The sequence below is a fragment of the Tachyglossus aculeatus genome, chromosome X4, assembly GCF_015852505.1.
Source record: "Tachyglossus aculeatus isolate mTacAcu1 chromosome X4, mTacAcu1.pri, whole genome shotgun sequence".
Lineage (NCBI taxonomy): Eukaryota > Metazoa > Chordata > Mammalia > Monotremata > Tachyglossidae > Tachyglossus > Tachyglossus aculeatus.
In genome coordinates this window covers 30,677,370-30,689,021 of record NC_052098.1, presented here as the reverse complement: position 1 = coordinate 30,689,021, position 11,652 = coordinate 30,677,370, and the positions used below count along the sequence as shown (strand labels likewise).

Genomic DNA, 11,652 nt, shown 5'->3' with positions numbered 1-11,652 from the left:
TCCTATCTTTTTTTTTTTTTATATAGTATCTGTTACAAGGCTTACTATGTGCCAGGCACTATATTACAAGCTGAGGTAAATCAATCATATTAATTATTTACTGTTTTTAGAGCACTGTACTAAGCACTTGGGAGAGTACAATATAACAGTATAACAGAGTTGGTAGCCATGTTTCCTGCCCACAATGAGTTTACAGTCTACAGGGGTGGCAAATTGGGTTGGACACAGTTCATGTCCCATAGGGGGCTCTAAGCCTTAATCATTTTACAGAGGCACAGAGAAGTGAAGTGACTTGCCATGCTCCTTCCATCTTTGCCCTGTTCTAACTCCTGCTCCCCTCTCTATTACTGGAACCATTCCTGTCAATGCTCCTGAAGAAGTAACTCAGAATGCTCCCATCCCTTATTCCCTGCTTAGCCAACCTCTCATTCTGAGGGTTCTGCTCCTCTTCCTTAACTACCTCTTCAGCCTCCTACTGAGACTGTGAGCCCCATGAAGGACAGAGACTGTGTCCGCCTAACTGACCTATACCCACCCCAGTGCTTAGAACGTTGTATGACACACAGTAAGCACTTAGCAAATACCATAAAAAAGCACCACTGTTTTAGTGGCTTCAGTTTCTCAGGCCCCAATCATAGCCAGAAAGGCAACTACTTCTGTTTTCGATGGAGACGACAGAACGAGAAAGGAGAAAGCAGCATAATTAAAAAAAATTGGACCAGTATTTCTTTCTTCTTTTACGTGGAAAAATTTATTTTGTAAATATTATGATTGATTGAATTTGCCCAGAGTTCCTTAAGTGAAGCCACTAAGTAAAGAAGTATAAGGAGAAAGTGTGATGATGAAAGAGCATGAGAAGTGCTGCTAATAATGACTTGCTCTAATTTCAAGGCAAAAAGATAATCAAGACTGGAGTCTATCAGGTCTCTTTTATGGTATTTGTTAAGTGATTACTATGTGTTGACCACTGTTCTAAGCAATGGGGCAGATACAAGTTAATCAGGCCAGATACAATCCCTGTCTCATATGAGGCTAATAGCCTAAAGAGGAGGCAGAACTGGTATTTAATCCCCATCTTGTAGTTGAGGTCACTAATACACAGGGAAGTTAAATGACTTGACCAAGGTCACACAGCAGGAAAGTGACAGAGCTGGGATTAGAACCCAGGCCCTCTGGCTCCCAGGTCTGTGCTCTGTCAACTAGACTATACTGCCTCCCAAATGAGAAACATATAAAACAGTTATTCCCAAATCCCCATGTGTTCTTTATTTGTCAGCTCAAAAAACTGAGATCAGGATATACTGATACATTTTGCCTCTCCGTAAGGAGAGTTAGTACCTGTTCAAGTTCATCTTTTCTTTTCATAGACATGGAACAAGCCATTTCAATACCAACAGACTCTCAGTTTGTTCTTCCAAAGGCCAGACTTAACAGAGTTACACAGGAGACCCAGTTTGTAGCAGTGACATTTCCATTAGCAGAAGACTGGTGGAGCATCCTTGAAACCAATTTCAATCTTAAAAGATTTACATTTCTAGCACTGCAGCAGAATAAGCATTATCCAGTGCTTGAAAAATCTGGACATCTAAAGTGCTTTTGTACCCATGCACACACATTCAGTTTACTGTTGTTCTCTTCTTTCCTCTCAAAGACAAAGCAGGAGTAGTAGTACTAGTAGAAGTAATACTAGAAGTAGTAGTAGTACATTTATTGAACACTCACTTGGTATATTGCACTGTAAGAGGTGCTTGGGAAGTACAGAATAATGGAGTGAAACCTCCCTGCTCACAAGGAGCTTACAATCTAACAGGGAAGACAAGTAAATATTTACACCATTGCCAAAATAAATAATGTATATATAATAAACATACAATGGTGCTAAGGAGAATGGGAAAAGTTCAAAGCTCAATTTGGGCAGGAAATGTGTCTACCAACTCTGTCATACTGTACTCTCCTAAGCACTTAGTGCAGTGCTCTGCCCACAGTAAGCACTCAATAAACATGATTGATTGATTGATTTAGATATGCTAAAAATGGCTGAAGGGATGATATGACAGGCTGCTAACAGGGTATTTACATGGTACATTTTTCACAATTGTCTACAAAAGCCTTGTGGGCAGGAGTCACATCTACCACACAGTAAACACTCAAATATGACTGATCGATTAATTGACCAACTTCATTGTATTGTACTCTCAAAACTGCTTAGTACAGTGCTCAATACCCTTGATTATTATTTGCAAGTTCCTTTGTGACTATAATTCATTTTTCTCAATATAATTTTTTTAAAGGTAAAATACAGATTTATTTAGACCTAAAACCTTGTCCCAGTACTCTATCCCCACATCTTTTCCAAGGCCTCAAAATCATATTTTGGTAGAATTATCTCATGCTTACAGTCTCTTCCAGATTAATTTTCCATTCAGGTTCCTTCTGTTTATTATTTCCACACTAATATTGGCAATCCTATTTTCCCAAAGTCCCTTTTCAACATCCTTTGCTCCACATCTCCAATTTCCTTCACTTATTTCAATATTATTGATTCATTAGCTTGATTAGCCTCAATCCTCGTATTTTCAAAATACACCAATTATCATTTTATGATCTTCAGTGTTCTTGGCTTTTATGTCCTGGCACTTTCCTCAAAGATTGGCTTTTTAAAATCAAGAGGTTAATCTGCATCAAATCCACATAATATTCCCATTCTAAAACTGTCAAAGTGATTCTTAAACATTACCACAGATTCATAGAGCTGGAAGGAACCTGAGGAAGCCATCAAGTCCATATTTTGCCTTTAGGAAGAATTCCAGAAAGGAAACCGTCTCCAAAAATCATTACTGGAGAGAAGGTGAAATCAACAATTTTAACTTCATTCATTTCCTCTCCTGTGATTTCTGAAACTACTAAACAACTTTGACCTTTACAAAGTTTAAGATTCTTAGATCACTCCACGATATTATAGTTGGATGTGACAACTATAAAGAGACTTTATCTAATCCTTTCCCTAAAACTGAGTAAAAATGGATTGGGAATTAGGTCCATTTTTATATAATTTATTTTATTTTATTCTATCAGGCTTGAGGGATTAAACATTAAATGTCAGGAGTGGATTATGAAAGATGAGGTCTAAGAACAAAGTAAGTTCACCAGCATCAAAGCAGGACATGTGAGGAGATTAGATGACAACAGAGTCACAAGTTACATGCATGCAGTTGTTCTTGGAAATTCAAAAGTTCCATTTCAGACCTCTTTCCTATTTAGCTCTCTATAAGCTAACCTGGCCTTGGAGAACTCATTTGTTCTCATGGCTTCAACTACCACCTCTCTATGCAGAAGATTCCTAAATCTACATCTCCAGTCCTGATCTTTATCCTTTTCTACAATTCCTTATTTCCTCCTGCCTTCAGACATATCTACTTGGATGTCCTGCCAAGATCTCAAACTTAACATGTCCAAAACAAAACTCATCTTCCCATTCAAACCTTGTTCTCCTCTTGATTTTCCCATCACTATAGAAAGCACCACTATCCTTCCTGTTGTAAAAGCCTGTAACCTTGGCATTATCCTTGACTTATCTCTCTCATTCAACCCATATATTTAATGTCACCAAATCTTGTTGCTTCTACATTCACATCGCTAAAATCCACCCTTTCATCTCCAGATGATTTCTTGCCCACTTCTATCTTACCTCACAGATTTCCTAAGTACGACCCAGCATGTTCACTTTGCTCCTCTAACAATCTACTCACTGTATCTCAGTCTCATCTATCTCAACGCCAACACTTTGCCCATATCCTGCCTCTTGAATGGAACTCCCTCCCCCTACACAACCTACACATGATTACTACCATGCTGACCCAAACACTTATCCTCTCCTGCCTGGACAATTGCATCTGCCTACTTGCTGACCTCCCTGCCTCTTGTCCTTCTCCACCCTGCTGCAGAGATCATTCTTCTAGAAAAAAGTTCAGTCCATGCTTCCCCTCTCCTCAGGAACCTCCAATGGTTGCCCATCCACCTCCGCATTAAACAGAAACTCCTTACCATCAGCTTTAAAGCACTCAATCACTTCCCCCGCCACCTCCTACTTTACCTCCCTGATCTCCTACTACAGCCCAGTCCACACACTTTGCTCCTCTAGAGCCAGCTTATTCACTGTGCCTGATCTCACCCCTGACCCCTTTCCCTCATCCTCCCACTCCATATAAACCAGATCGCCATTCTCCCCACCTTCAAAGCCTTATTAAGGTCACATCTCCTCCAAGAGGCATTTTGCAATTAAGCCTTCTTTTCCCCAGCTTCCTCTCCCTTCTGCATTGTCTGTGCACTTCTGTCTGTGACCTTTGGGCATTTGATATTCACTCCACACTCAACCCCACAGCATTTATGTACATATCTATAAGTTATATGTTGTAATTAATTCATATCAATGTCTGTCTCCCCTCTAGACTTTAAACCATTGTGGGCTGAGTAGGTGTTTACCAACTCTGTTGTACTGTACTCTCCCAAGAGCTTACTATTGTGGTCTGCACATAATAAGAGCTCAATAAATACTATTGAATGTGTTGATTGGCTTTAAAGCAATCACTTTGTCCCCTCCTATCCCCTCACTGACTTCCTACTACAACACAGCACATTCACTTCACTCCTCTAACACCAACCTACTCACTGTATCTCGATCTCATCTACCAAGCTGCTGTACACTCACCCACCTATTGGCCTGGAACTCTCTCCACCTTAATATCTAACAGACCGTCTCTTTCCCCACCTTCAAAGCCTTACAAAAATTGCATCTCCTCCCGGAAGCCTTTCCTGACCAAGTCCATGGTTCCTCTACTCCCTCTCCCTTCTGCACTGCCCTTGCACTTGTATTTGTACCCTTTAAGCACTTGATAGTCACCTTGCCTTCAGCCCCACAGTACTCATGTACAGATCAGTAATTTATTTTAATACCTGCCTCCCTCTCTAGACTCTAAGTTCCTTGTGAGAAGGGAACGAATCTACCAACTCTGTTATACTGTACTCTCCCCCAAGCGTGTAGTACAATGCTCTGCACATGGTAAATGTTCAATAAATATGATTAAGACCAATTTATGTTTGGTAGAATCACAGTTGAATGTGCTTTGTCTGAACTTTACCCATCATCACTGAAGTAAGAGAGGGCTGGGTGGTGGGTACAGTTCAGAGAAACCTAGTGGATGCCACCCATATGGCAGCTTCCCTGTATGGGACATATGTGAATAATGGTTGACAGCAAGGTACACTCAGTTCTCCCAGAATGTATGTCTTCACATTATTTTTGGATCAAATACAATGTCAGAATTAGGGAAACTTCTTCCAACAATGTAGGCTTGTCTAGATACAGAGTGATGTGGGAACAGAAGAAATGGTTGTTTGCATGACATCAAGCATGTGGCACTGCGATGCAAGTTTTCCTAACATGGGGTTCCTCAAGAACAGAACCTTTGCATTATAGGATGCCTGCGTAAACAGTGAAGCACAGCTTCAAAGTGTTATAAGCAGGGGGACATTAGTAAATCAATCTATCAATCAAATGTATTTATTGAGTGCTTAGTGTATGCAGAGCACTTTCATAAGCACTTGGGAGAGTACAATGTAACAATATAACAGAGTTAGCAGACATGTTTCCTGCCCACAATGAGTTTATAGTCTAGAGGAGATACATTAATATAAAGAAATTAATTATGTCTATGCACATATTCATTCATTCAATCATATTTATTGAGCGCTTACTGTGTGCAGAGCACTGTACTAAGCCCTTGGGAAGTACAAGTCGGCAACATAGAGACGGTCCCTACCCAACAATGGGATCACAGTCTAGAAACAACGTGGGAATGAATAAAGGGAGTAAATCCAAGTGCAAGGGTGATGCAGAAGGGATGGGAGAAGAGGAAGTGAGGGCTTAGTCAGGGAAGGCCTCTTAGAAAACCACCACAGCAGGCAAAAATCCTGGTGAGCAGCAGCTGGGAATGGTTCTGATCTTCTTGAATGGAAGCCAATCACTGAGAATGAACTGCTAAATATTACAGAAGCCTAAGGATGAAAGTCTCAGTTTTTCATTCTCATCTAAATATCAGCAAACTTCGAAGGGAAACACCTAGATCCATAAAGAAGGAGACACAGTACCCATCTGTTCTCTTAGGAGAAAAATTGTTTTTCATATAGTCTTTTCTCCAGTCAAATCCTAAAATGAGTATTGAATCAAAATATAAATTTAAAAAGGCTTTTTCCTGAGTTCATTTTTTTTTTCTTTTTGAAAAGTATAAACTTTAGTAATGTAAAGTGAATTTGTACTTTGCCATCTTTATAGTATTAATCATGTTGCTTCTTGGACTTTTTTTTAATCCTGGAAACTGAGTCCTTTTATTGTTTTCTCTAAATTTGTACACACAACTTTATTTCTAACTCAAATAACTTGGTCTTTTAGTATTATAGAACATATTACATCATTATAAAAGTACAAATAAACTATATATACATGATTAACTCATTGTGGGCAGGGAATGTGTCTGCACACTGTTGTATTGTAATCTCCCAAGTGCTTAGTACAGTGTTCTACACACAGCAAGCCTTCAATAAATGATGAATGAATGATAGTCATCTATACAGTTCAGAGTCACATAAGTCACAGAGCAGGATATGCCACTCACATCCCTGAGAGGGGGTAACTATACCACATTCTCTCAGAGAGGTAATGATAACATATTCTCTCTCTCAGAGAGGTAATGAGAGTGAAAGAGAGAGAGGGGAAAATAGGGAACAGACTTAATTGACTTTGGGAATATGCGACACATGGGTTGTTCCTTCTTGAGCTGTGTTATCCAATGTTTCATCCAAGTTCCATGTTCAGAATTGGTCTCTATTCTGTGCCTGCCTGACTCTTGTCTTCTTATGCCATCGAGTTGTTTCCCACCCACAGCATCACCACGGACACATCTCTCCCAGAACCCCCCGCTCTCCATCTGCAATCATTCTGGTAGTGTATCCACAGTTTTCTTCGTAAAAATATGGAATTGGTATACCACTGCCTCCTTCCATGCAGTAAACTTGAGTCTCCACCCTCAACTCTCTTCCATGCCATTGCTGCCCAGCATGGGTGAGTTTTGACTTGTAGCAGTTTGCCTTCCACTCACTAGCCACTGTCCAAGCTAGGAATGGAATGGGTAGGCCTCTGCTTGACTCTCCCTCCCATAGCTGAGACTGGTAGAGGATTGGAAACTCTTCAGGTGTGACCCTGAAAGGGGTGGCTTGTTCTGCTTCTGCATAAATAGCCTGATGGTGCTGCTGTTCACCAGTGTTGTGTTCTCTGTATCTATAGCCCGAGTGTGTCTATGTTTTTGATGTTCATATCTGGATTGTATTCAGCCTTGACAGGTGTTTCCCCAGGGATTATTTTTTATGAGGTTAGGCTCTCTTTTAGGTGCAGAAGGTCCAGGAAAGGATTTGGGTCAAGTAGTTTCTGGCCTCATTTTGTGTCTGTAGATCCCAATCAAACCCATAATTGAACATGTACATGCACATAGCACTGTCCCAAGTGATTGGGAGAATACAGTACAGTAAGAAGATATGATTACTGCCCTCAAGGAGCTTAACAATCTTATTGATCTCTTTTCTACTTCAAAAGCTTCACTGATTATCCTGCTTCTGAACTGGTTCAGCAAGGTGATCATCTCAATTTCTTTGAAGGTGCTTTTTTTGCCCTGTCTCCCTGTTTCATACACAGATCCTGTACAATGAATGTCAAGGGAGAGGGTTTTTTTTTTCAACACCTCTTATATGGGAGCAGAACAAGATAGTGGTTTTGAAGTTAGAGAAATTCAGGTTAAATAAGGCCAGAGTGCCTTTCTAGCAGCAACAAATGTCTAGATTTCAATACTATGTAGCTCTATGAACAGTGCTTTGCACATAGTAAGCGCTTAACAAATGCCATTATTATTTATTATTATTTATGAAACTATTCTGATTATGTCCAGAGGAAATATTGTCCTATTGACTTTGAACCAATTCCCCAGGGAAGTACTGAGAAATAGCTGAAAGATTTTTAAGCTGGTCAGAAAAAAAAATCACTAGAGGCTATTTCAAAGGTACTAGTCCTGTGTTGAGAACTGCTCAGGATGACCTAATAAGATGCTTCCATCTGTAATATCATTGAGACTGTAATTTCATGATTATTTTTACCTTTTTATCAAAAGCTATTCTGTAGTCTTTGTATACACTAGGACTGCTTTTCCAAATATCCTGTATTTTTGGACCAAATGTTTTTTTTTTTCCTCTTCTCCATATTCTTGGTACAACAGAACAAGCAATAGAACAGTACTAAAGGAAAAGGTAATATAGGTAAAGCAGGATGCTAACCTGACTGGATGTGATACTGGACTAGATGTGGAATTTACTCCCCATGCTAAAGTCATATTACTTTACAATATTTGATGATAAATAATAATAATAGTGATATTTGTTAAGCACTTACTGTGTGCCAATCACTCTACTAAGTGCTGGGGTAGAGACAAGATAATCAAATCAGCACAGTTCTTGTCCAATATATGGCTCACAAGCTAAGTAGGAGGGAGAACTGGTACTGAATCCCCATTTTACAGATGAGGAAACTGAGGCACAGACAAGTGAAATGACTTGCCTAAAGTCACAAGCAGGTCAATTAAGCCTCTGTAGACTGTAAGCTCCTCTTGTAGACTGTAAACTACTAGTGAGTGGTGATTACATCTACCAACTCTATTATATTGCACTTTTCCCAATGCTTAGTATAGTGCTCTGCACACAGTAATCACACAACCAATCATTTATTGAGCACTTACTGTGTTTAGAGCACTGTATTAAGTGCTTGGGAGAGTACAGTATAACAGAGTTTATAGACACATTCCCTTCCCACAGAAAGTTCACAGTCTAGAGATTGGCACCATGATCTTATTGAAATTAGGGTTGGTATGACTGATGAATGATGAGTAAAGGTCATTTCCAGAATCCAGCAACACCTTTCAGCACTTAGAACAGTGCTTGGCACAAGTACTATTATTATTGTTATTATTATTATTATTATTTTATAAGAATGGAAATCTCCTCCATTTCCAAGTTCCAATTTAAATGGTTTCATTGTTCAATCATATTTATTGAGTACTTACTGTATGCAGCACACTGTACCAAGCACTTGAGAGAGTATGACAACAGCAGATACATTTTCTCCCCACGAGTTATCTAACCTTATCCCTCACGTTGTTGATAAAACCCATTTCTCTTTATGTTCTCTGAAGAGAGTGAACATCCTCTCTTTCCATACTGTACTTCTCAAACATTATTATGTGTCTGATCTGATTGTAGAGGATCTACCCCGGGGCTGAGTACAGTGCTTGGCACATAGTAAGTGCTTAAAAAATACTCCATTATTACAATTATTATATTTTCTCTCAGCCCGATTCATGACTGGTGATTTCCCCTGAAAAGGTAGCATTAGACATGAGGAATTCCCCCTACATTGAAGGCAGGACACAGTCCTGGCTCTTGATCTAAGTCCTTGTTCACTGGGGTTAATTGCATTCTTGACCAGTACCTGTGAATTTAGTTGATTTAACTTGAGGTAACTTTGCAGCTAAGCATTCAGGAGGTCATGAAACCCTGTGGTGTGTGAGTGGCTTTTCTTGTGCCCTGCCTTTGGCAGTGTAAGAGGAAATGCTCAGATGAGTCCAAATAAGAGGAAAGAGCTTGACTGTCAGCAGGAAGGGTTGAATCATATGTTTACTAATACACAGAATGGCTCCCTAATACCAAGGTTAGGGCTATGTGCCCCCTGTTTCTTATCAGCGATGTGTGGAAGGGCTTTCTGACCAAGAGAGGTAGGATGTCTTCTCCAGGAAATTGTGCCAGTTGGGCTGAATTCTCCTTTTTCATATGTGGGGTAGGAGTTGGGGGCAGAGAGGGAGTAATGAGGATACTGGGTTTCTTCCACTCTGATAAACCTACGAGACTGTTGACTTCACTGTCATGGATAAATTCAGCTCCTTCTTGTGCCTGCATATTAAAATCCCCCTCCCCCATTCCCAGGCAATAGTGAGATCATAGTGAGACATGGGGACCAAGAGACATAGATAATGTTTTTTTAAAAAATCAAAATCAGAATTCTTCTCTTGCCCTGGCTTTACTGCTCATTCATTCATATTGCTCCTGCTTCGGGAGGGGTGGGGGTGTGGAGATGCCACGTCTCTGTGCCTGCAGTCATCCTGGTGTGCAGAGCCGGGGGGTGGGGGTCAGAGAGGAGGTGGGGGGGTAGAAGCCGAGCTCACCAAATGTCCCACCTCCCTCTTCCCTGACTCTGCCCCTTGTCCTTAAGCTGGAGACAAATGTAGTTGAAACCACATAGAAAATTCATTCATTCATTCAATCGTATTTACTGAACGCTTACCATGTGCAGAACACTGTACTAAGCACTTGGGAAGTACAAATTGGAAACATATGGATGAGGTGATGAGAAACTGTGAAGCTTGAGGGAGGATTCAACCAGATAAATGAGTCAGAGTTCAAAATGACGACAATCTTTCATGGAATCTTTTCAGATGTGAAGAGGACGGGAGTTCCAGACCTGAGGGAGGCTATGGGCAGACAACGGATGGTGAGTGAAATGAGATGGAGTTGCAGTGAGCACGTTGGTATTAAAGGAGTGGGGTGTGAAGGTTGAGTTGTACTAGGAGACAGAGGGTCCCTTGCATTTACATTTTGGGGTGGTACCAGGGTGGTGATTGTATGCTGGAAGTGAGTTCCAGAATTTGTAGCACCCAAGGAAAAAAAAAATGCCCTCACTTTCTCATCTTTCAGGATGATTCTCCAACCTCACTGTGGGGTTAGGGGTCCCCTCCCAGGTCTCTCTGCCACCTACCCTGGTCTGCCCCTGGGCTCCTGGGGCCAGTTTCCCCAACCATCTTTCTGGTTGTAAGACCTAGATCTACCACAAAATGCACTTCTGGCTTTGCAACCAGTTACATCAGGTCCAACAACAATCCAGACTCAATATCAAATGACCCAGACAGGGGCACCAGCAATGAGGTCCTGGAGTTTGGTCAAGTCATCTGCATGTATAAGATGCTTTTGAATCATGGATTATTTGGGGAGAGCATTAGAGGAGAATGAACGATATAAAACCTCCAACTACTGTTTGATGAACTAATATGGGGCAAACCATGGAGCACAGCAAAAACCTTTTAAAGGAATAAAAGAAACAAGTCTTAAAGTGGTAACAGCAGAGTACTGTGATATGTCAGGAGCAGATTAACAAACCGGGGCTGGAGCAGTATTGCTCTTCGGGATCCAAGTCTTCGGGAAAAATCGAGAGAAATGACAAGGAGATTCAAAACTTTGAGAGGCATCGTGGTTGGGTGGAAGGACCACAGGCCTGGGAGTCAGAGAACCTGGGTTCTAATTCCAGATCCACCACTTGTCTGTTTTAACTTGGGCAAGTCATTTCACTTCTCTGTGCCTCAATTGACCTCATCTGTAAAATGGGGATAAAACCTGTGAGGCCCACTTGGGACAAACAGTGTCCAGCCCAATTTGCTTGTATCCACCCCAGCGATTAGTACAGTGCCTGGCACATATTAAGCACTTAATAAATACCATATTATTATTAAC

General features: G+C 40.7%; 1 non-coding gene across 1 annotated transcript; it reads right to left on the bottom strand.

Moving 5' to 3' along the window:
* Window positions 1-7,127: 7,127 nt before the first annotated feature.
* Window positions 7,128-7,265, bottom strand: LOC119948552. The gene has a single exon (XR_005456941.1). It is a non-coding gene; the product is annotated as a small nucleolar RNA SNORA7 (small nucleolar RNA).
* Window positions 7,266-11,652: the final 4,387 nt, after the last annotated feature.